The 20,549-nt window shown below is 49.5% G+C and overlaps 1 pseudogene; it reads right to left on the bottom strand.

The window, feature by feature from the left end:
* Positions 1–1,540: 1,540 nt before the first annotated feature.
* Positions 1,541–9,591, bottom strand: LOC147119917 (uncharacterized; annotated as a pseudogene).
* Between the last annotated feature and the right edge of the window lie 10,958 nt (positions 9,592–20,549).

Here is a 20,549-nt window from a genome sequence, read left to right as displayed (position 1 = left end):
TAATCTGTATCTAATCCATGCTCTACCTGCCCTGCAAGTCTTTGATGGGACGGTGTAGAGGGAGCTTTACTCTGCATATAACTCCTGCTGTACCTGCCCTGGGAGTGTTTGATGGGACAATGTAGAGGGAGTTTTACTCTGTATCTACCCCATGCTGTACCTGTTCTGGGAGTTTTTGATGGGACAGTGCCGAGGATGCTTTAATGTGTATCTAACCGATGCTGTTCCTGTCCTGGAAGCGTTTGATAGGACAATGTAGAGGGAGATTTTCTCTCTTTCTAATCTGTGCTGTACCTGCCCAGGGAGCTTTTGATGGGACAGTGCAGGTGGAGCTTTACTCTGTATCTAACCCATGCTCTACCTGCCCTGGGAATGTTTGATGGGACAGTGCAGAGGGAGATTTACTCTGTATCTAACCTGTGCTGTATCTGCCCTGGGTGTGTTTGATTGGACAGTGTACAGGGAATTTTTCTCTGTATCTAGCCCGTGCTGAACATGCCATAGGAGTGTTTGATTGGACAGTGTAGAGGGAGCTTTACTCTGTATGTAACCCCTGCTGTACCTGCCCTGGGAGTGTTTGATGGGACAATGTAGAGGGAGCTTTACTCTGTAGCTACCCCATGCTGTACCTTTTCTGCGAGTGTTTGATGGGACAGTGCAGAGGAAGCTTTACTTTATATCTAATCCATGCTGTACCTGCCCAGGGAGTTATTGATGGGGCAGTGCAGGTGGAATTTTACTCTGTACCTAACCCATGCTCTACCTGCCCTGGGAGTGTTTGGTGGGACAGTGTAGAGGGAGCTTTACTCTGTATCTGACACGTGCTTTTCCTGACCTGGCAGTGATTGATGCGACGGTGTAGGGGAAGATTTACCCTGTATCTAATCCTTGCTGTACCTGCCATGGGAATGTTTGAGGGGACACTGCAGAGGGAGCTTTACACAGTATTTAACCCATGCTCTACCTGCCCTGGGAGTGTTTGATGTGACAGTTTAGAGGGTGCTTTACTCTGTATCTATCCCGTGCTGTACCTGCACTGGGACTGTTTGATGGGACAGTGAAGAGGGAGCTTTATTCTGTATCTAACCCCTGCTGTACCTGCCCTGCAAGTGTTTGATGGGACAGCGTAGAGGGAGCGTTACTCTGTATCTAAGCGGTGCTATACATGCCCTGGGAGTGTTTGATGTGACAGTGCAGAAGGAGCTTTTCTCTCTGTCTAATCCGTGCTGTACCTGCCCTGGGAGAGTTTGATGGGACAGTGTAGAGGGAACATTACACTGTATCTAAACCGTGTTGTGCCTGCCATGGGAGTGTTTGGTGCGACAGTGTAGATGGACCTTTACTCTGTACATAACTCCTGCTGCATCTGCCCTGGGAGTGTTTGATGGGTCAGTGTAGAGGGAGCTTTACTATCTATCTAACCGGTGCTGTACCAGCCTTGGGAGTGTTTGATGGGACAGTATAGAGGGAGCTTTACTCTGTATCTAAACCGTGCTGTACCTGCCCTGGGAGTGTTTGAAGGGAGAGTGAAGAGGGAGCTTTACTTTGTATCTAACCCGTGCTGTACCTGTCCTGGGAGTGTTTGATGGGACAATGCAGATGGAGCTTAACAGAGTATCTAACCCATGCTCTACCTGCCCTGGGAGTGTTTGATGTGACAGCTTAGAGGGTGCTTTACTCTGTATCTAACCTGTGCTGTACCTGCACTGGGAGTGTTTGATGGGACAGTGTCGAAGGAGCTTTACTCTGCATCTAAACTGTGCTATACCTGCCCTAGGAGTGTTTGGTGGGACAGTGTAAAGGGAGCTTTACTCTCTATCTAACCTGTGCTGTACCAACCTTGGGAGTGTTTGATGGGACAGTATAGAGGGAGCTTTACTCTGTATCTAATCCATGCTGTACCTGCCCTGGGAGTGTTTGAAGGGACAGTGAAGAGGGAGCTTTACTCTGTATCTAACCCATGCTGTACCTTAGAGTCATAGAGTCATAGAGTCATAGAGTAATACAGCACGGATAGAGGCCCTTCGGCCCATCGTGTCCGCGCCGGCCATCAAGCCCTGTCTAATCTAATCCCATATTCTAGCATTTGGTCCGTAGCCTTGTATGCTGTGGCATTTCAAGTGCTCATCCAAATGCTTCTTAAATGTTGTGAGGGTTTCTGCCTCCACAACCCTTTCAGGCAGTGAGTTCCAGACTCCAGCCACCCTCTGGGTGAAAAAGTTCTTTCTCAAATCCCCTCTAAACCTCCCGCCCTTTACCTTGAACCTATGCCCCCTATTTATTGACCCCTCTACTAAGGGAAAAAGCTCCTCAGCATCCATCCTATCTATGCCCCTCATAATTTTGTACACCTCAATCATGTCCCCCCTCAGCCTCCTCTGCTCCAAGGAAAACAAACCCAATCTGCCCAGTCTCTCTTCATAGTTGAAGCGCTCCAGCCCTGGTAACATCCTGGTGAACCTCCTCTGCACCCTCTCTAACGCGATCACATCCTTCCTGTAGTGTGGCGACCAGAACTGCACACAGTATTCCAGCTGTGGCCTAACCAGTGTTTTATACAGCTCCATCATAACGTCCTTGCTCTTATATTCAATGCCTCGGCTAATGAAGGCAAGCATCCCATATGCCTTTTTTACCACCTTATCCACCTGTTCCGCCGCCTTCAGGGATCTGTGTACTTGCACACCCAGATCCCTCTGACCCTCCGTCTTGCCTAGGGTCTTTCCATTCATTGTGTATTCCCTTGCCTTGTTAGTCCCCCCAAAGTGCATCACCTCGCACTTTTCCGGGTTAAATTCCATTTGCCACAGTTCCGCCCATCTGACCAACCCATCTATATCGTCCTGCAGACTGAGGCTACCCTCCTCGCTATTTACCACCCTACCAATTTTTGTATCATCCGCGAACTTACTGATCATACCTTTTACTTACATATCCAAGTCATTAATGTAGACCACAAACAGCAAGGGACCCAGCACCGATCCCTGTGGTACCCCACTGGCCACAGGCCTCCAGTCACAAAAACAACCTTCGACCATCACCCTCTGCCTTCTGCCACTAAGCCAGTTTTGTATCCAATGTGCCTAGGCACCCTGGATTCCATGGGCTCTTACCTTCTTGACCAGTCTCCTGTGCGGGACTTTATCGAAGGCCTTACTGAAATCCATGTATACCACATCCACTGCGTTACCCTCATCCACACACCTAGTCACCCCCTCAAAAAGTTCAATCAAATTAGTCAGACATGATCTTCCCTTGACAAAGCCATGTTGACTATCCCTGATTAATCCTTGTCTCTCCAAGTGGAGACAAATTTTGTCCCTCAGAATTTTTTCCAATAATTTTCCTACCACTGATGTTAGGCTCACTGGCCTGTAGTTCCCCGGTTTTTCCCTACTACCCTTCTTAAATAATGGTACTACACTAGCGGTTCTCCAGTCCTCTGGCACATCCCCTGTGGCCAGAGAGGTCCTGAATATATGTGTTAGAGCCCCCGCAATCTCTTCCTTTGCCTCACACAGCAGCCTGGGATACATTTCATCCGGGCCAGGGGATTTATCCATTTTTAGGCCAGCTAAAACCGCCAATACCTCCTCCCTCTCGATGTTAATATGTTCGAGCATATCACAGTCCCCCCGCCCTATTTCTATGTCTACATCGTCCTTCTCCATAGTGCAAACAGATGCAAAAAATTCATTTAGAACCCCTCCTACATCTTCCGGCTCCACACACAGATTGCCACTTTTGTCCCTAATGGGCCCTATTTTTTCCCTAGTTATCCTCTTACCCTTAATATACTTTTAAAACATCTTAGGATTTTCCTTTATTTTGCTCGCCAGTGTTATTTCATGGCCCCTCCTTGATCTCCTAATTTCTTTTTTAAGTATTCCCCTGCACTTTTTGTACTCCTCTAGGGCTTCCTCCATCTTTAGCCTTTTGTATCTACCAAAAGCCCTCCTTTTTTTCCTAATCCATTCTCGTATATCCCCTGACATCCAAGGTTCCCTGTGGTTTTTGGAACCACTCTTGACCTTTACGGGAACATGTTGCCATTGTATGATCTCAATCTCCCTTCTGAAAGCCTCCCATTGCTCCGATGCGGATTTTCCTACAAGTAGCTGATCCCAGTCCATTTTGGCCAGATCCTGCCTTATCCTATTAAAATCGGCCTTCCCCCAATTTAGAACCTTTATTTCCGGCCCATCCCTGTCCTTTTCCATGACCACCTTAAATCTTACCATATTATGGTCACTATCACCAAAGTGCTCACCTACTAGCACTTTTTCCACTTGGCCGGCCACATTCCCTAGAATTAGGTCCAGTCCCGCCCCCTCTCTTGTAGGACTTTCTACATGCTGGCTCAAAAAGCTCTCCTGGATGCACTTTAAGAATTCCACACCTTCTGAGCCTTTCACACTCTGACTATCCCAGTTAATATTGGGGAAGTTGAAATCCCCCATTATTATTACCCTATTATTTGCACATTTCTCTGAGATTTGCCGACATATCTGTTCCTCTATCTCCCCCTGACTGTTTGGAGGCCTATAGTACACTCCCAGCAAAGTGCTTGCCCCCTTTTTGTTTTTAAGCTCCACCCATATGGCCTCATTAGAGGACCCTGCTGATATATCATCCCTCCTTACTGCAGTAATTGACTCCTTAATTAATATTGCGACACCCCCTCCTCTTATACCTCTAGAGGGCGCTTTACTCTGTATCTAACCCGTGCTGTACCTTCCCTGGCACTGTTTGAAGGGACAGTGAAGAGGGAGCTTTACTCTGTATCTAACCCATGCTGTACCTTCCCTGGGAGTGTTTGAAGGGACAGTGAAGAGGGAGCTTTTACTCTGTATATAATCCATGCTGTACCTGCCCTGGGAGTGTTTGGTGTGACAGTCTAGAGGACGCTTTACTCTGTATCTAACCCGTGCTGTACCTTCCCTGGGAGTGTTTGATGGGACAGTGTAGAGGGAGCTTTACTCAGTATTTGAAACGTGCTGTACCTCCCCTGGGAGTGTTTGATGAGACAGTGTAGAGGCAGCTGACTCTGTATCTAACCCATGCTGTACCTGCCCTGGGGGTGTTCGATGGGCCAGTGTAGAGGGAGTTTTACTCTGTATCTAACCTGTTCTGTACCTGCCCTGTGTGTGTTTGATTGGACATTGTAGAGGGAATTATACTCTGTATCTAGCCCGTGCTGTACTTGCCATGTGAGTGTTTGATGGGACAGCATAGAATGAGCTTTACTCTATATCTACCCCGTGCTTTACCTGACCTGGCAGTGAGTGATGGGACAGCGTAGGGGTAGATTTACTCTGTATCTAACCCATGCTGTACCTGCCCTGGGAGTGTTTGATGAGACAGTGTAGAGGGAGCTTTACGCTGTATCTAACCCATTTTCTACTTGACCTGCGAGTGTTTGATGGGACAGTGTAGAGGCAGCGTTACTCTGTATCTAAGCTGTGCTATACCTGCCCTGGGAGTATTTGATGGGACAGTGTAGAGGGAGCTTTACTCTCTATCTAAACCATGCTGTACCTGCCCTGGGAGTGCTTGATGGGTCAGTGTAGAGGGAGATTTACTCTGTATCTAACCCGTGCTGCATCTGCCCTGGGACTGTTTGAAGGGACAGTTAAGAGGGAGCTTTACTCTGTATCTAACACATGCTGCGCCTGCCCTGGAAGTGTTTGATGCGACAGTGTAGAGGGAACTTTACACTGTATCTAACCCATGCTGTAACTGAACTGGGTGTGTTTGATAGGACAGTGTAGAGGGTGCATTACTCTGTCAGTAACCTGTGCTGTATCTGCCTTGGAAGTGTTTGATGGGACTGTGTAGAGGGAGATTTAACCTATCTCTAACCCGTGCTGTACCTGCCATGTGCGTGTTTGTTAGGAAAGTGTAGAGGGAGCTTTTCTCTGCATCTAACCCGTGATGTACCTGCCCTGGGAGTGCTTGATGAGACAGTGTAGAGGGAGCTTTACTCTGTATCTAACCTGTGCTGTACCTGCCCTGGGAGAGTTTGATGGGACAGTGTAGAGGGAACGTTACTCTGTATGTAATCCGTGTTGTGCCTACCATGGGAGTGTTTGGTGCGACAGTGTAGAAGGACCTTTACTCTGTATCTAACCCCTGCTGTACCCGCCCTGCGAGTGATTGATGGGACAGTGTCGAGGGAGCTATACTCTGTATCTAACCTGTGCTTTACCTACCCTGGGAGTGTTTGATGGGACAGTGTAGAGGAAGATTTACTCTCTATCTAACCTGTGCTGTACCAGCCTTGGAAGTGTCTGATGGGACAGCATATATGGAGCTTTACTCTATATCTAACCCATGCTGTACCTTTTCTGGGAGTGATTGATGGGACAGTGTAGAGGGAACGTTACTCTGTATGTAATCCGTGTTGTGCCTACCTTGGGAGTGTTTGGTGCGACAGTGTAGAAGGACCTTTACTCTGTATCTAACCCCTGCTGTATCCGCCCTGCGAGTGATTGATGGGACAGTGTAGAGGAAGATTTACTCTCTATCTAACCTGTGCTGTACCAGCCTTGGAAGTGTCTGATGGGACAGTATATATGGAGCTTTACTCGATATCTAACCCATGCTGTACCTTTTCTGGGAGTGATTGATGGAACAGTGCAGAGGGAGCTTTACTCTGTAGCTAACTCATGTTCTACCCGACCAAGCAGTGTTTGATGGGACAGTGTAGAGGGAGATTTACTCTGTATGTAACCCGGGCTGTAACTGTTGTGGGAGTGATTGATGGGACAGTGTAGAGGGAGCTTTACTCTGTATCTAAACCGTGCTGTACCTGCCCTGGGAGTGTTTGATAAGACTGTGTACACGGAGCTTTACTCTGTATCTAAGCTGTGCTGCACCTGCCCAGGGTGTGTTTGTTTGGACAGTGTAGAAGGAATTTTACTCTGTATCTAACCCGTGCTGTACCTGCCATGGGAGTGTTTGATGGGACAGTGTAGAGGGAGCTTTAATCTGTATCTAAACCATGCTGCACCTGCCCTTCGAGTGTTTGATGGGACAGTGTAGAGGGAGCTTTACTCTGTATCTAACCCCTGCTGTACCTGCCCTGGGAGTGTAAGATGGGACAGTGTAGATGGTGCTTTACTCTGTGTCTAACCCGTGATGTACCTGTTCTGGGTGTGATTGATGGGACAGTGTAGAGGGAGCTTTACTCTGTATCTAATGCGTTGTGAACCTGCCCTGGGAGTATTTGATGCGACAGTGTAGAGGAAGCTTTACTCTGTATCTACCGCATGCTGTACCTGTTCTGTGAGTGTTTGAGGGACAGTGCAGAGGGAGTTTTACTCTGTATCTAACCGATGCTGTACCTGTCCTGGGAGCGTTTGATGGGACACTGTAGAGGGAGCTTTTCTCTGTATCTAATCCAGGCTGTACCTGCCCTGGGAGTGTTTGATTGAACATTGCAGATGGAGCTTTAAACTGCATCTAACCCATGCTCTACCTGTCCTGGTGGTGTTTGATGGGAGAGTGTAGAGGGAGCTTTTCTCTGTATCTAACCCGTGCTGCACCTGCCCTGGGAGATTTTGATGGGGCAGTGTAGTGGGAGCTTTACTCTTTATCTAACCTTTGCTGCACCTGCCCTTGTAGTGTTTCATGGGACAATTTAGAGGGAGCTTTACTCTGTATCTAATTCCTGCTCTACCTGCCCTGGGAGTGTTTGATGGGACAGTTTAGAGGATGCTTTACTCTGTTTCTAACCCGTGCTGTAGGTGCCCTGGGAGTAATTGATGGGACAGTGTAGAGGGAGTTTTACTCTCTATCTAATCCATGCTCCACATGCCCTGTGAGTGTTTGATGGGACAGTGTAGACGGAGCTTTACTCTGTATCTAACCCCTGCTGTACCTGCCCTGGGAGTGTTTGATGGGACAGTGTAGAGGGAGCTTTACTCTGTATCTCAGCTTTGCTTTACCTGTCCTGGGAGTGTTTGATGGGAAATTTTAGAGGGAGCTTTACTCTGTTTCTTACACATTCTGTTCCTTCCCCAGGCGTGTTGGATGGGACAGTGTAGAGGGAGCTTTACTCTGTATCTAACCCGTGCTGTACCTGTTTTGAGAGTGTTTGATGGGACAGTGTAGAGGGAGCTTGACTCTGTATCTAACCCGTGCTGTACGTGCGCTGGGAGTGTTTGATGGGGCAGTGAAATGGGAGCTTTACTCTGTATCTACCCCGTGCTGTACCTATTCTGGGAGTGTTTGATGGGACAGTTTAGAGGGAGCTTTACTCTGTATCTAACCCATGCTCTACCTGCCCTGGGAGTGTTTGGTCAGACAGTGTAGAGGGCGCTTTACTCTCTATCTAACCCGTGCTGTACCCCCCCTGGGAGTGTTTGATGGGACAATGTAGAGGGAGGTACACTCTGTATCTAACACGTGCTGTAGCTGCCCAGGGAGTGTTTGATGGGACAGTGCAGATGGAGCTTTACTCTGTATCTGAAACGTGCTGTACCTCCCCTGGGTGTGTTTGATTTGACAGTGTAGAGGGAGCTTTACTCTGTATCTAAAGCATTTTGTAACTGCCCTGGGAGTGTTTGATGGGACAGTGTAGAGTGAGCTTTACTCTGTCTCCAACCCGTGCTGTACCTGCCATGGGAGTGTTTCGTGGGGCAGTGTAGAGGGAGCTTTACTCTGTATCTAAGCTGTGCTATACCTGCCCTGGGAGTGTTTGATGGGACAATGCAGATGGAGCTTTACTCTGTTTCTAACTCATGCTGTACCTGCCCTAGGAGTGTTTGATGGGACAGTGTAGAGGGAGATTTACTCTGTATATAACCAGTGCTGTACCTGCCCTGGGAGTGTTTGATGGGACAGTGTAGAGGGAGCTTTACTCTGTATCTAACCCATGCTGCACCTGTTCTGGGTGTGTTTAATGGGACAGTGTAGAGGGAGCTTTATTTAGTATCTAACCTGTGCTGCACCTGCCCTGGGAGTGTTTGATGGGACAGCGTAGAAGAGTTTTACTCTGTATCTAAACTGTGCTTTTCCTGCCCTGGGAGTGTTTGATGGGACAGTATAGAGGGAGCTTTACTCTGAATCTAAGTTGTGCTCCAGCTGCCCTGGCAGTGTTTGATGAGACAGTGTAGATGATGCTTTACTCTGTATCTAACCCGTGGTGTACCTGCGCTGGGAGTGTTTGATGGGACAGTGTAGAGGGAGCTTTACTCGTTATCTAACCCGTGCTGTACGTGTCCTGCGAGTGTTTGATGGGACAGTGTAGAGGGAGTTTACTCTGTATCTAACACGTGCTGTACCTTTTCTGGGAGTGTTTGATGGGACAGTGCAGAGGGAGCTTTACTCTGTATGTAACCCGTGCTGTACCTACCCTGGGAGTGTTTGCTGGGAGAATGTAGATGAAGCTTTACTCTGTATCTACCCCGTGCTGTACCTGTTCTGGGAGTGTTTGATGGGACAGTGCCGAGGGAGCATTAATCTCCATCTAACCGAAGCTGTACCTGTCTTGGGAGCGTTTGACTGGACAGTGTAGAGGGAGCTTGACCCTATATCTAACCCATGCTGTACCTACCCTTGGAGTGTTTGATGGGACAGCGTAGAGGGAGCTTTACTCTCTATCTAACCTGTGCTGCACCTGCCCTTGGTGTGTGTCATTGGACAGTGTAGAGGGAATTTTACTCTGTATCTAACCCGTGCAGTACCTGCCATGCGAGTGTTTGATGGGACAGCGTAGAAGGATTGTTACTCTGTATCTAACACATGCTTTAGCTGCCCTGGGAGTGTTTCATGTGAGAGCTTAGAGGCAGCGTTACTCTGAATCTATGTCGTGCTGTACCTGCCCTGGCATTGTATGATGGAACAGTGTAGAGGGAGCTTTACTCTGCATCTAACGCATGCTGTACCTGCCATGGGATTGTTTGATGGGACAGTGTAGAGGGAGCTTTACTCTGTATGTAATACAGGCTCTACCTGCCCTGCGAGTGTTTGATGGGACAGTGTAGGGGGAGCATTACTCTGTATCTAACCTGTGCTGCACCTGCCCTGGGAGTGTTTGATGGGACAGTGTAGAGAGAACTTTACTCTCTATCTAACCTGTGCTGTACCTGCCCTGGGAGTGTTTGAGGGGACAGCGTAGAAGGCGTTTTACTCTGTATCGAACCCGTGATTTAGCTGCCCTGGGAGTGTTTGATGGGATGGTGTAGAGTGAGCAGTACGCTGAATCTAAGTTGTGCTCCACCTGCTCCAGGAGTCTTTGATGCGACAGTGTAGTGGGAGATTTACTCTGTATGTAACCTGTGCAGTACCTGCCCTGGGAATATTTGATGGGACAATGTAGAGGGTGCTTTACTCTGTATCTAACCCGTGCTGTACCTGTTCTGGGAGTGTTTGATGTTAAAGTGCAGAGGGAGCTTGACTCTAAATCACACCCATGCGGTAAGATTCGAAATTTTCAGTAATTTCATCACGCAACAAAACAGGGTTAATAAAACAGTTTTATTGACCAAAAGAAGCTTGTACAGAAAAACCTTTGATAAAAAGGGCATACAAAATGGCCGCCGGACCTCGTGATCAGTTTCTGGGACCATTTGATTTCTGTTACTGCAAGCCAGACAGGCTTGTGGATTGAGGACAGTAAGCCCGCAAAAGCCAGTATCGGGAAAATGAAACTCAGGGAACTGAGCATACATATTAATTGGATTCTAAGTACAAGACAGTTTCAGGTAACAGGATGGGGCCCATCAAGAAATGGGCGGACTTTTGAATGAACACTTAAACCCATTTACTGTACAAAGGAAAAAACATTTAACAGCCATCAAGGGCAATCTCCAGACCGATCAATATACGAACCGAGCTACGGTGACAAAGTAAAAGACATTATCGGCCAGGAAGGCCAGTTAAGCTATCACCGGCTCCCGTTACAAGACAAAGCGCCCCTGCAGAGATTTCTGCCCGCCAAAAATATTACAAAGACTGGACTATGATTTGGCGGGAGATAAGACTGTCCCAACAAGGTATAACTGTGGATTGAAAGGTCCATCAGGGACTTCACTTCGGTTTTCATTTCTTCAATGCTTGGGAGTACGCTTCGGCGCTTCGCTTCAGATTCACCTTTCGGGACGGACTCTTCGGTTAAGGCAGCGTGGTCGGTGTTCGGCCAGGCAAGGCTCGGCCACAACGGGAAGACGACGAGGGTGGCCCGGGTACTTTTGTCGGGAGATCATCGACGACCCAGGCCGAAGGAGAAGACACCCTCAGGAAAACCGACGAGCCAGGCCGGAGGGAGAAATAAAAGGACACTCCGGGCCTAGCCCTCCAGGGCCTCAACATACCATTCGACCAGGAGTTTTCCCTGTGCAGCTCTGCAACGTCGCATCGGTGACTGAGTCTTCCATGGGCATCCAGTTCTTAAAGTCCCGCCGGTAACGGATTCAGTCATGACGAGCGCTCATCGAGACTGTATCTGCTGCTCCATCTCCTGAGAGAAAAACAAGCTGCGCCAGAAGTTTCCAAATCCACGTGACGACGGAAAGCTGTGCCAAAAGGCTGCTAACCCCCTTTTTTGTGAATCTGAAAGTGGTGAGCATGATTCCGAGTTCCTCAAGTCGAAACTTAGTTTAGGTCTAGGGGAGGGGTTTAAGGGAAATCGTAATGTGTTCCCCCTTTTACGACGTGCCGTGTGTTCCCCATTTCTATAGAGTTAAGTTTATAGATATGTGCATGATTGTAGTTAATTTTATCTGTGCTTATGACATGTATTTTACAATGCTGCAAACTGTTTTATAATAAAAGCCTCCATTTTGTGTTGTTCAACCTGGTCTATTGAGTTGTTTTCTCTGCACTCCAGTTCCCTGCACCTAAGTCCAAGGTCTAGAACCGTAGGGAAGAGTGGGTCGAACCACTCAAGGGTAATTATTGCACGAAGCCTGGTAGGAGACCAGAAAGAGCAAGAGAAACCCCCTACAGAGATGGCGACCGCGGCAGGACCTTGGCAGCAGGGATGCAGTGTGTTAGATCAAGGTCTGAATAAACGAAATGTGATGGATGAGAGAATAGCGGATTATGTTTTTGGGAAGGTAAACCTTACAAAACAGTGGATATCTGACCTATTAAGGGATAGGCACCCGCTGGTCGCAGCTATCAAGTGGACAGAAAGCAAAGAGCATAAGAAATCAGTAGAAAAGGCAGCCTGGCTGATGTGCTACAAGAAGCAAGTTCAGCTTTTGGACCAGGTCGTTGTAGCACAGACAGCCCAGATTAAAGGGCTACTGACAGAAGTAGAGGAAAGGGTTGCGGGAGGTCAGAAACTGATTAAATCGCTTAACGCGCTGAATCAGGAACGCCAATCTGTAACTCACCGCCATGAGACCAGGATAGAGTATTTGGAATGTCAGGTCATTGAGGCCAAGGCCAGTGAAGGTAGAATGAAAGAGAGGTGTTTCCGCCTAGCTAAACAGATAGCGACACAGGAGGAAAGAATTTTGGGGGCTAGGGCAGCATATAAGATGGCCATGGAGGATAGGTCTGAGAACATCGATCATAGCGCTTGCCACAGGGAGCTAGAGGACCTGAGAATGGCCCTAGCAAAGGCAAACGGCTTGGTGTGTCTCATAAACCCACCAGCAAGCCAGTTACTGTTAGCCAAGGAATCAAAAGGACCAATTCCACAGGAGGCAGTTAGGGTACCAACCCCCGAGCCCTCAGCACCTCCCGCCTATACCGAGTCTTGGACTGCGGGGAAGGAAACGGTGGAGTTAGACGAAGAGATTCCTGAGGTAGAACAGCCCCAGGTAGTCGAGTTGAAGCCGGCACCGATGTGTCCCGCTCGACACCGAAGGCTCGGTCCGGACCAAGCGAATGGCGAGGACGGACCCCTCGTAAATCAGATCATAATGCCCCACAGCGCACGACAGCAAAGGGAAATGATCAGTAACATCCCAAAACTCTCCGAGTCAGGAGATCCCTCCGTGCATTTTAGGGACGTGGAGCAAACCGCAGCAGTTAATGACTGCGACGGGGCCGAACTGTCCAAAATGCTCCTGTTCTCCCTGGACAGCTCGCTCCTCCAGTGTCTCCCTGACGAGAGCAAGAGAGGGCGCAAGATGTATGAGGAAGTACGGGACGAGATCCTGGAGATTATAGGGGAGGGTGACGGAACTCCGTTCCTCCGATTGGAACGGACGGTACAGCTAGAGGGAGAACCCCCATGGGTTTTCGCCGGAAGGTTGTGGCCAGTGTATCGGCGCAGCTGCCTGGGAGGACCGGACCGGAACGGGCTAAATGATGACCAAAGGGCTCATTGGTTCCGGTGTCTGGCCGCCAATTGCTTGCCACAGGTGAGGGAGCAGGCCAAAGCATGGTTTGACCCCACTAACCCCCGCTCCACGGAGGACGTAGTACTTGATCAGCTCACGATAAGTAACAGGAACAACAAGAGTAGGGATGTGCCTTCCTCAAAGGGAAAGGTGCATGAGGCAAGGCCAGCAGCTCCTGCCAAAAAGGAATGGCATCAGGAGGGGAATCGCCCTCCCCAAGCCAAGAGCAGTTGTTACGGGTGTGGGAAGGAGGGTCATTGGCGCCGAGACTGTAAAAATCCCTGGAAGGATTTAAAGGGAAAAACTTCCCCAGCCCCAGCCCAAGCGCCCGTCCGGGAGAAGGGAGCCGATGTGTCGATCCATCCCGATACGATCGAGTCGGTTTTAGGCAATGCAGTCTCTAATGACCTCGCAGGGGAAAATAGCGGTTGCCACCAGCCTCGTCGCTCCCGAAACTCCGATCGCTGTACCCAGGTGACTAGAATCGGCGCCGCCCGTCTACCTGTGTCCGCTCCGCTACGATGCATGGAGACGACCCCTCGTAGAGATGGAGGTGGAGGAGGTGAAGGAAGCTTATCTGTTGGATACGGGAGCATCGTGCACCGTAGTCCACGCAGATAACCCCACCAACTCGCTTTTGTCAACCGGGGTCCCGTATCGTCTGTTGAGCTTCACGGGCGAAGAACAGGCTGGCGCACATTCCCTTCCCCTCTCCATTTGTTTAGGGCCACTCCACACCACGTGGAAGTGTATCCTGCTGAGGTGGAAAGAGGGAGTGGGAGCGGGAGTCCTGGGGTCTGATTTCTTGGTAGCCCACGGGATCCACGTGGACCTGAGAAATCACTGTCTCTGGGGAGAGATTGCGAGCATGGAGGAGATAGAGAGTGTTCAGGAAACCCCTACAAAGGCGCGCCGGCGAGAAGTAAAATTCTTGGGTCTAACCCTATGCGCTGGTGAGAGAAACGTAGACCAGGAGGATGAGCAGGAATCGGTACAAAGTCCGCCGGCCTACGCCACTCGCACAGTGGAGGTGTCCCGTCGTAACAAGTGGTTTGGTGGGAAGTGGTGCAAACTGTTTAAGTCGGGAGCACAAGGGCCAACAACAGTGGCCAGGTCTGAGGACAAAAGTCCTCAGCCTGCGACAGAGTCACAGACCACACAGGCTGGAACAGTAGCCTGCGTGAAGGGAGGAGTCATCCCATTGGAGTGGGAGGTCTCCCCTCTGATTTGGGATTCGGACGGGGAAGAGCCCGAACAGCTCGGCCCCACCCTTGACCCGATCACGGAGGAGGAAGAGTCAGAGAACGAAGATCCCGCCCTCGACTCAAGCTTAGGGGAGGTAGGGATTGGGGGCGGAGACTCACTACCTGTAGGGACAGGTGAGGTGGAGTCGGATGCCACAAATCCCGGCCCCGGGGGGGCGGAGCCTGAGGGAAGGGAGCCGGAACCGGCAGCTGTGGTGGAACCACAGGCTGTGACGGTGAAAGCCTCAACCCCCGGTCCATCAGCCCTGGGAGCCTCACCCAAGGCAGCCCCTCGTAGGTCGACTCGAACGCCCCAGCCCAGGAAGCAATGGCCAAATTCTCCATATCTTCCCCAACCTCGGTACAGAGCAGCCCGAGAAAGGCACGATTCCCGTTCAGCAGCGACAGGCTGCGGGGGATCAAAGCCGAAGGTCAGTGCAGCCCCGCCACAGGGAGCAGCACGCTGCAGCCCTCACAGGAATTAAGTAGGCTGCCCGGAGGAGGGCGGCGCTGTACATAGGTGTTAGGAAATGATGAGTTAAGTTAGGTAATTGTAATGATAGTTTAAGGTGTGTAAAGTTTAAGATGATGGGGATGTTTAAAAGGTAGTTTTCGGAGTCTGCCCAGAATGTGTGGTTGTTTGGAAGTGGGGTCAGAGGACCCCGGCGTCCGTTTAATTAAGCCAGCACCTATTGGGAGCCTGGCTACATCATCTTTTCGGTTACAGAGACCAGGAATACAATGGAGAGGATTCTCGTGATACTCGCGGCGATCGGGTGCGGGTTGGCCTACCGGGGCCGCACCAAGGACGTCATCGTGTTCGGATGTTCCGGGGACACAGCCCCCATCACGACGGATGGGACGGGGAAGCGAGAGGTTGAGGAAACCGCCACCTATTTTCACCAAGGAAGATGGCCAGGTTGGCTGGGGACGAATTCTACGGAATACTCCAGCAATTTCGGTTTCGTCTACCAAGAGACTTCGTTAATGTGCCCTCGGGTGAGGATCCTTGCACCCAGAGTCAGCGTTACCGTGGGAAAGAGGATCTGTTTGGTGTGTAATGGGAACGTACCGTTAAGTAGATGGTGGTGGTTACAAAAGCTGGGAAAGGACATGAAGAACTCTACTATCGAGTGGGAACGACTGGGTAACAATACCCATCGGACAATTACGGGGACTCACGGGCAATTACGTGTGTGTTGGGACAAATGGTGGGAACCAGATGAAGGCATATATGTCTGTATGTGGGGTTCAAAACGCGTTTGCCCCAAGGGCGTATCCATCTTTTTCCAGAGGCAGTAGCAGGATGAAGGAAAGGGGATGAGATGGGATGTCAGCACTCGGGCGTGCGGAGCCCCATACTCCCCGATTCCAGTAAACGCCACGGAACTCATCACCCGCCCACGCAAGCCCCTGCCCACGATTCCGGTAGCGCTAGCCCAGAAGGAAGGGTGCCCCACCACCACAAAGGGACCCGGGAACGGTTTAGTATTGGTACCCACCGGTCAGGTGCTGTACCAAGGGGTACACTACGCGGTGGCCTCAGTGATTTATAACCTCACTGAGGTACGATTGCCGGAGTGGTGTCCCAGGGAAACGGAACAATTGTACCAGGTCCTGTTAACCCGAATGTTCAGGCAATTTTACGAGTTTGATTTTGCCGACATCGACAAGACCAAATTGTACACCACACCACAGGAAGTCTTGGATCGGGTAGGAAGGCAAAGAAGGGGTACTGTAAATGACATTTTCACTGCTTTTAACACCGGAACGTCTGTTGTCAACGCTCTAGACAACGTGGAGCTGCAGACACAGATCAATGGTTTAAAGGCCCAGTTAAGGAACATACTGACAAGCGAGAATAAGGTAGTGTGTTCTGAGCTACATGAGGACCAAGCCATGACACTACACTTAAAAGAAATAATTGCTGAGCTGGAGAAACACGCTAGAACGGTAAATGCGCTCATTAAGGAGGATCGGAATGCGTCCAATCAGGCTGCGCAGAACGAGGCCTGTGTGCTATACGGGGCGTGGTTACTGGGCGAGGGCCGCAGTAATCTGGAGGATTTAAAACAAGGTTTGGTCCCGTCCTGGATCAGCAACAAGCACTTGCAAGCGCTCCACCCTTTTGACAATGCATTAAGCCCGTGCCAGCTCAGACTAGCTGCAGAAGCGTACCCAGTCCCAGTGGACTGCGGACGCTCAAACCACACTATTATGGGAATAGTGGTAAGGATGCCGGTGTTGGGTCCCGCAGCAAAGCCCGCCCCGGTATACAGGGTGGAGAACATTGGAGTCATTCAGGGGGGTGCGCACATTCGTCACACAGTGGTCCCGCCTTATGTCTTCAGATGGGAGCGTACGATGACAGGCACTGACCTTTCGGGGTGTCGTAGCCGGGGAGCACACATCATCCTGTGTCCCCAGCACTTGAATGCCTTTTTGAAACCACAGTGCGGGTTCAGAGCTGCTAGTGTGAAGCCGATAAATTGCACCATGGAGGCGATGGCAAAGGACCATGTGCCCCCGCAGGTAGCATATATCGGAGGTGGGACATACTGTGTCACCACTGCAGCGCCTCACTACCGCCACGGACAGCACGCGTGGTGTCCGGTCAGTGACAGCAGTTTCTGTTTCAAACCCAGGGCTGAAGTTCAAGTGGCACAACAACGGATTGTCCCCATTCCTGCACCCTCCACCGTTCACCTCACTGTAAAAGAGAATTTCACGGGAAAGACATATTGGACATAGTCACCCCACCATGGTGGGACCTGTTCACCAATATAGAGATCCCGGCCTAGATTAGAATAGCATCCCACATCCTAGTAGTGTGTCAGGTTTTAATTGTAATATTTTTATTGTTCGTGCATTGCAAGAGAGGCAAACGCCTCCAGAGGCACGAGAACACAGGAGAATGGAGAGAACGCTATGTACGAGTGGGGGAAGAGGACACCCCAGTGTAAGCGGCTAGTATTAAAAGTTAAAGCGTCCCTCCATTTTTGGATTTCAGCCACTGCATGATTTAAGTGTGTGAATACTGTAGTGTTATAGCCGTTGGTGAAGTTTTGTTTTGTTTGATTAATAAAAGGTGTATGCAGGTGGCGCAAGGGGCATTGGCCCCCTTCGCATCTGAAAGATGAATGTGTTATAGTATAAGGTAATACTGCCTATGATTGTCCAACAGTTTACACAAGGTAATTTTTCTGAAATGGGAACTGCATGTGTCGTAAGGGCCATAGATAGTTAATTACCAGGAATGTTTGGATGTGAGGAATCAGGGAAAATTTGCTCACCAAGGATTATTGATACTTTAAGCAAGCTATCAGTATCACAGGGGGGACTGTAAGATTTGAAATTTTCAGTAATTTAATCACGCAACAAAACAGGGTTAATAAAACAGTTTTATTGACCAAAAGAAGCTTGTACAGAAAAACCTTTGATAAAAAGGGCATACAAAATGGCCGCAGGACCTCGTGATCAGTTTCTGGGACCATTTGATTTCTGTTACTGCAAGCCAGACAGGCTTGTGGATTGAGGACAGTAAGCCCGCGAAAGCCAGTATCGGGAAAATGAAACTCAGGGAACTGAGCATACATATTAATTGGATTCTAAGTACAAGACAGTTTCAGGTAACAGGATGGGGCCCATCAAGAAATGGGCGGACTTTTGAATGAACACTTAAACCCATTTACTGTACAAAGGAAAAAACATTTAACAGCCATCAAGGGCAATCTCCAGACCGATCAATATACGAACCGAGTTACGGTGACAAAGCAAAAGACATTATCAGCCAGGAAGGCCAGTTAAGCTATCACCGGCTCCCGTTACAAGACAAAGCGCCCCTGCAGAGATTTCTGCCCGCCAAAAATATTACAAAGACTGGACTATGATTTGGCGGGAGATAAGACTGTCCCAAAAAGGTATAACTGTGGATTGAAAGGTCCATCAGGGGCTTCACTTCGGTTTTCATTTCTTCAATGCTTGGGAGTACGCTTCGGCGCTTCGCATCAGATTCACCTTTCGGGACGGACTCTTCGGTTAAGGCAGCGTGGTCGGTGTTCGGCCAGGCAAGGCTCGGCCACAACGGGAAGATGACGAGTGTGGCCCGGGTACTTTTGTCGGGAGATCATCGACGACCCAGGCCGAAGGAGAAGACACCCTCAGGAAAACCGACGAGCCAGGCCGGAGGGAGAAATAAAAGGACACTCCGGGCCTAGCCCTCCAGGGCCTCAACATACCATTCGACCAGGAATTTTCCCTGTGCAGTTCTGCAATGTCGCATCGGTGACTTGAGTCTTCCATGGGCATCCAGTTCTTAAAGTCCCGCCGGTAACGGATTCAGTCATGATGAGCGCTCATCGAGACTGTATCTGCTGCTCCATCTCCTGAGAGAAAAACAAGCTGCACCAGAAGTTTCCAAATCCACGTGACGACGGAAAGCTGTGCCAAAAGGCTGCGAACCCCCTTTTTTGCGAATCTGAAAGTGGTGAGCATGATTCCGAGTTCCTCAAGTCGAAACTTAGTTTAGGTCTAGGGGAGGGGGTTAAGGGAAATCGTAATGTGTTCTCCCTTTTACGACGTGCCGTGTGTTCCCCATTTCCATAGAGTTAAGTTTATAGATATGTGCATGATTGTAGTTAATTTTATCTGTGCTTATAACATGTATTTTACAATGCTGCAAACTGTTTTATAATAAAAGCCTCCATTTCGTGTTGTTCAACCTGGTCTATTGAGTTGTTTTCTCTGCACTACAGTTCCCTGCACCTAAGACCAAGGTCTAGAACCGTAGGGAAGAGTGGGTCGAACCACTCAAGGGTAATTATTGCACGAAGCCTGGTAGGAGACCAGAAAGAGCAAGAGAAACCCCCTACAATGCTGTACCTGCCCTGGGAGTGTTTGATGCGACAGAGTAGAGGGAGCTTTACTCTCTATCGAACCTGTGTTGCACCTGCCCTTGGTGTGTGTGATTGGACAGTGTAGAGGGAATTTTACTCTGTATCTAACCCGTGCTGTACCTGCCATGGGAGTGTTTGATGGCACAGCGTAGAAGGAGTTTTACTCTGTATCTAACCCATGCTTTACCTGCCCTGGCATTTCTTGATGGGACAGTGTTGAGGGTGCTTTACTCTCTATCTAACACATGCTGTGCCTGCCATGGGAGTGTTTGATGGGACAATGCAGATGAAGCTTTACTCTGTATCTAACCCATGCTCTACGTGCCCTGGGAGAGATTGATGGGACAGTTTAGAGGGTGCTTTACTCTGCTTCTATCCTGTGCTGGACCTGCGCTGTGAGTGTTTGATGGGGCAGTGAAGTGGGAGCTTTACTCTGTATCTAACCTGTGCTGTACGTGCACTGGGAACGTTGATGGGACAGTGTACAGGGAGCTTTACTCTGTATGAAATCCAGGCTCTACCTGCCCTGCGAGTATTTGATGGGACAGTGTAGAGGGAGCTTTATTCTGTATCTAACCCCTGCTGTACCTGCCCTGCGAGTGTTTGATGGGACAGTGTAGAGGGAGCTTTACTCGGTATCTAACCCGTGCTGTACCTGCCCTGCGAGTGTTTGATGGGACAGCGTAGAGGGAGTTTACTCTGTATCTAACACATGCTGTACCTGCCCTGGGAGTATTTGCTGGGAGAATGTAGACGAAGCTTTACTCTGTATCTACCCCATGCTGTACCTGTTCTGGGAGTGTTTGATGCGACAGTGCCGAGGGAGCTTTACTCTCTATCTAACCGAAGCTGTACCTGTCTTGGGAGCTTTTCATTGGACAGTGTAGAGGGAGCTTGACTCTATATCTAACCCATGCTGTACCTGCCCTTGGAGTGTTTGATGGGACAGTGTAGAGGGAGCTTTACTCTCTATCTAATCTGTGTTGCACCTGCCCTTGGTGTGTGTGATTGGACAGTGTAGAGGGAATTTTACTCTGTATCTAACCCGTGCTGTACCTGCCATGGGAGTGTTGGATGGGACAGCGTAGAAGGAGTGTTACTCTGTATCT

Source organism: Somniosus microcephalus, chromosome 4, assembly GCF_052327205.1.
Source record: "Somniosus microcephalus isolate GS21.2 chromosome 4, FLI_Smic_1.0, whole genome shotgun sequence".
NCBI classification, from domain to species: Eukaryota; Metazoa; Chordata; class Chondrichthyes; order Squaliformes; family Somniosidae; genus Somniosus; species Somniosus microcephalus.
Note: the sequence above shows the minus strand (reverse complement) of the source record. Positions and strands in the feature narration are given on the sequence as shown.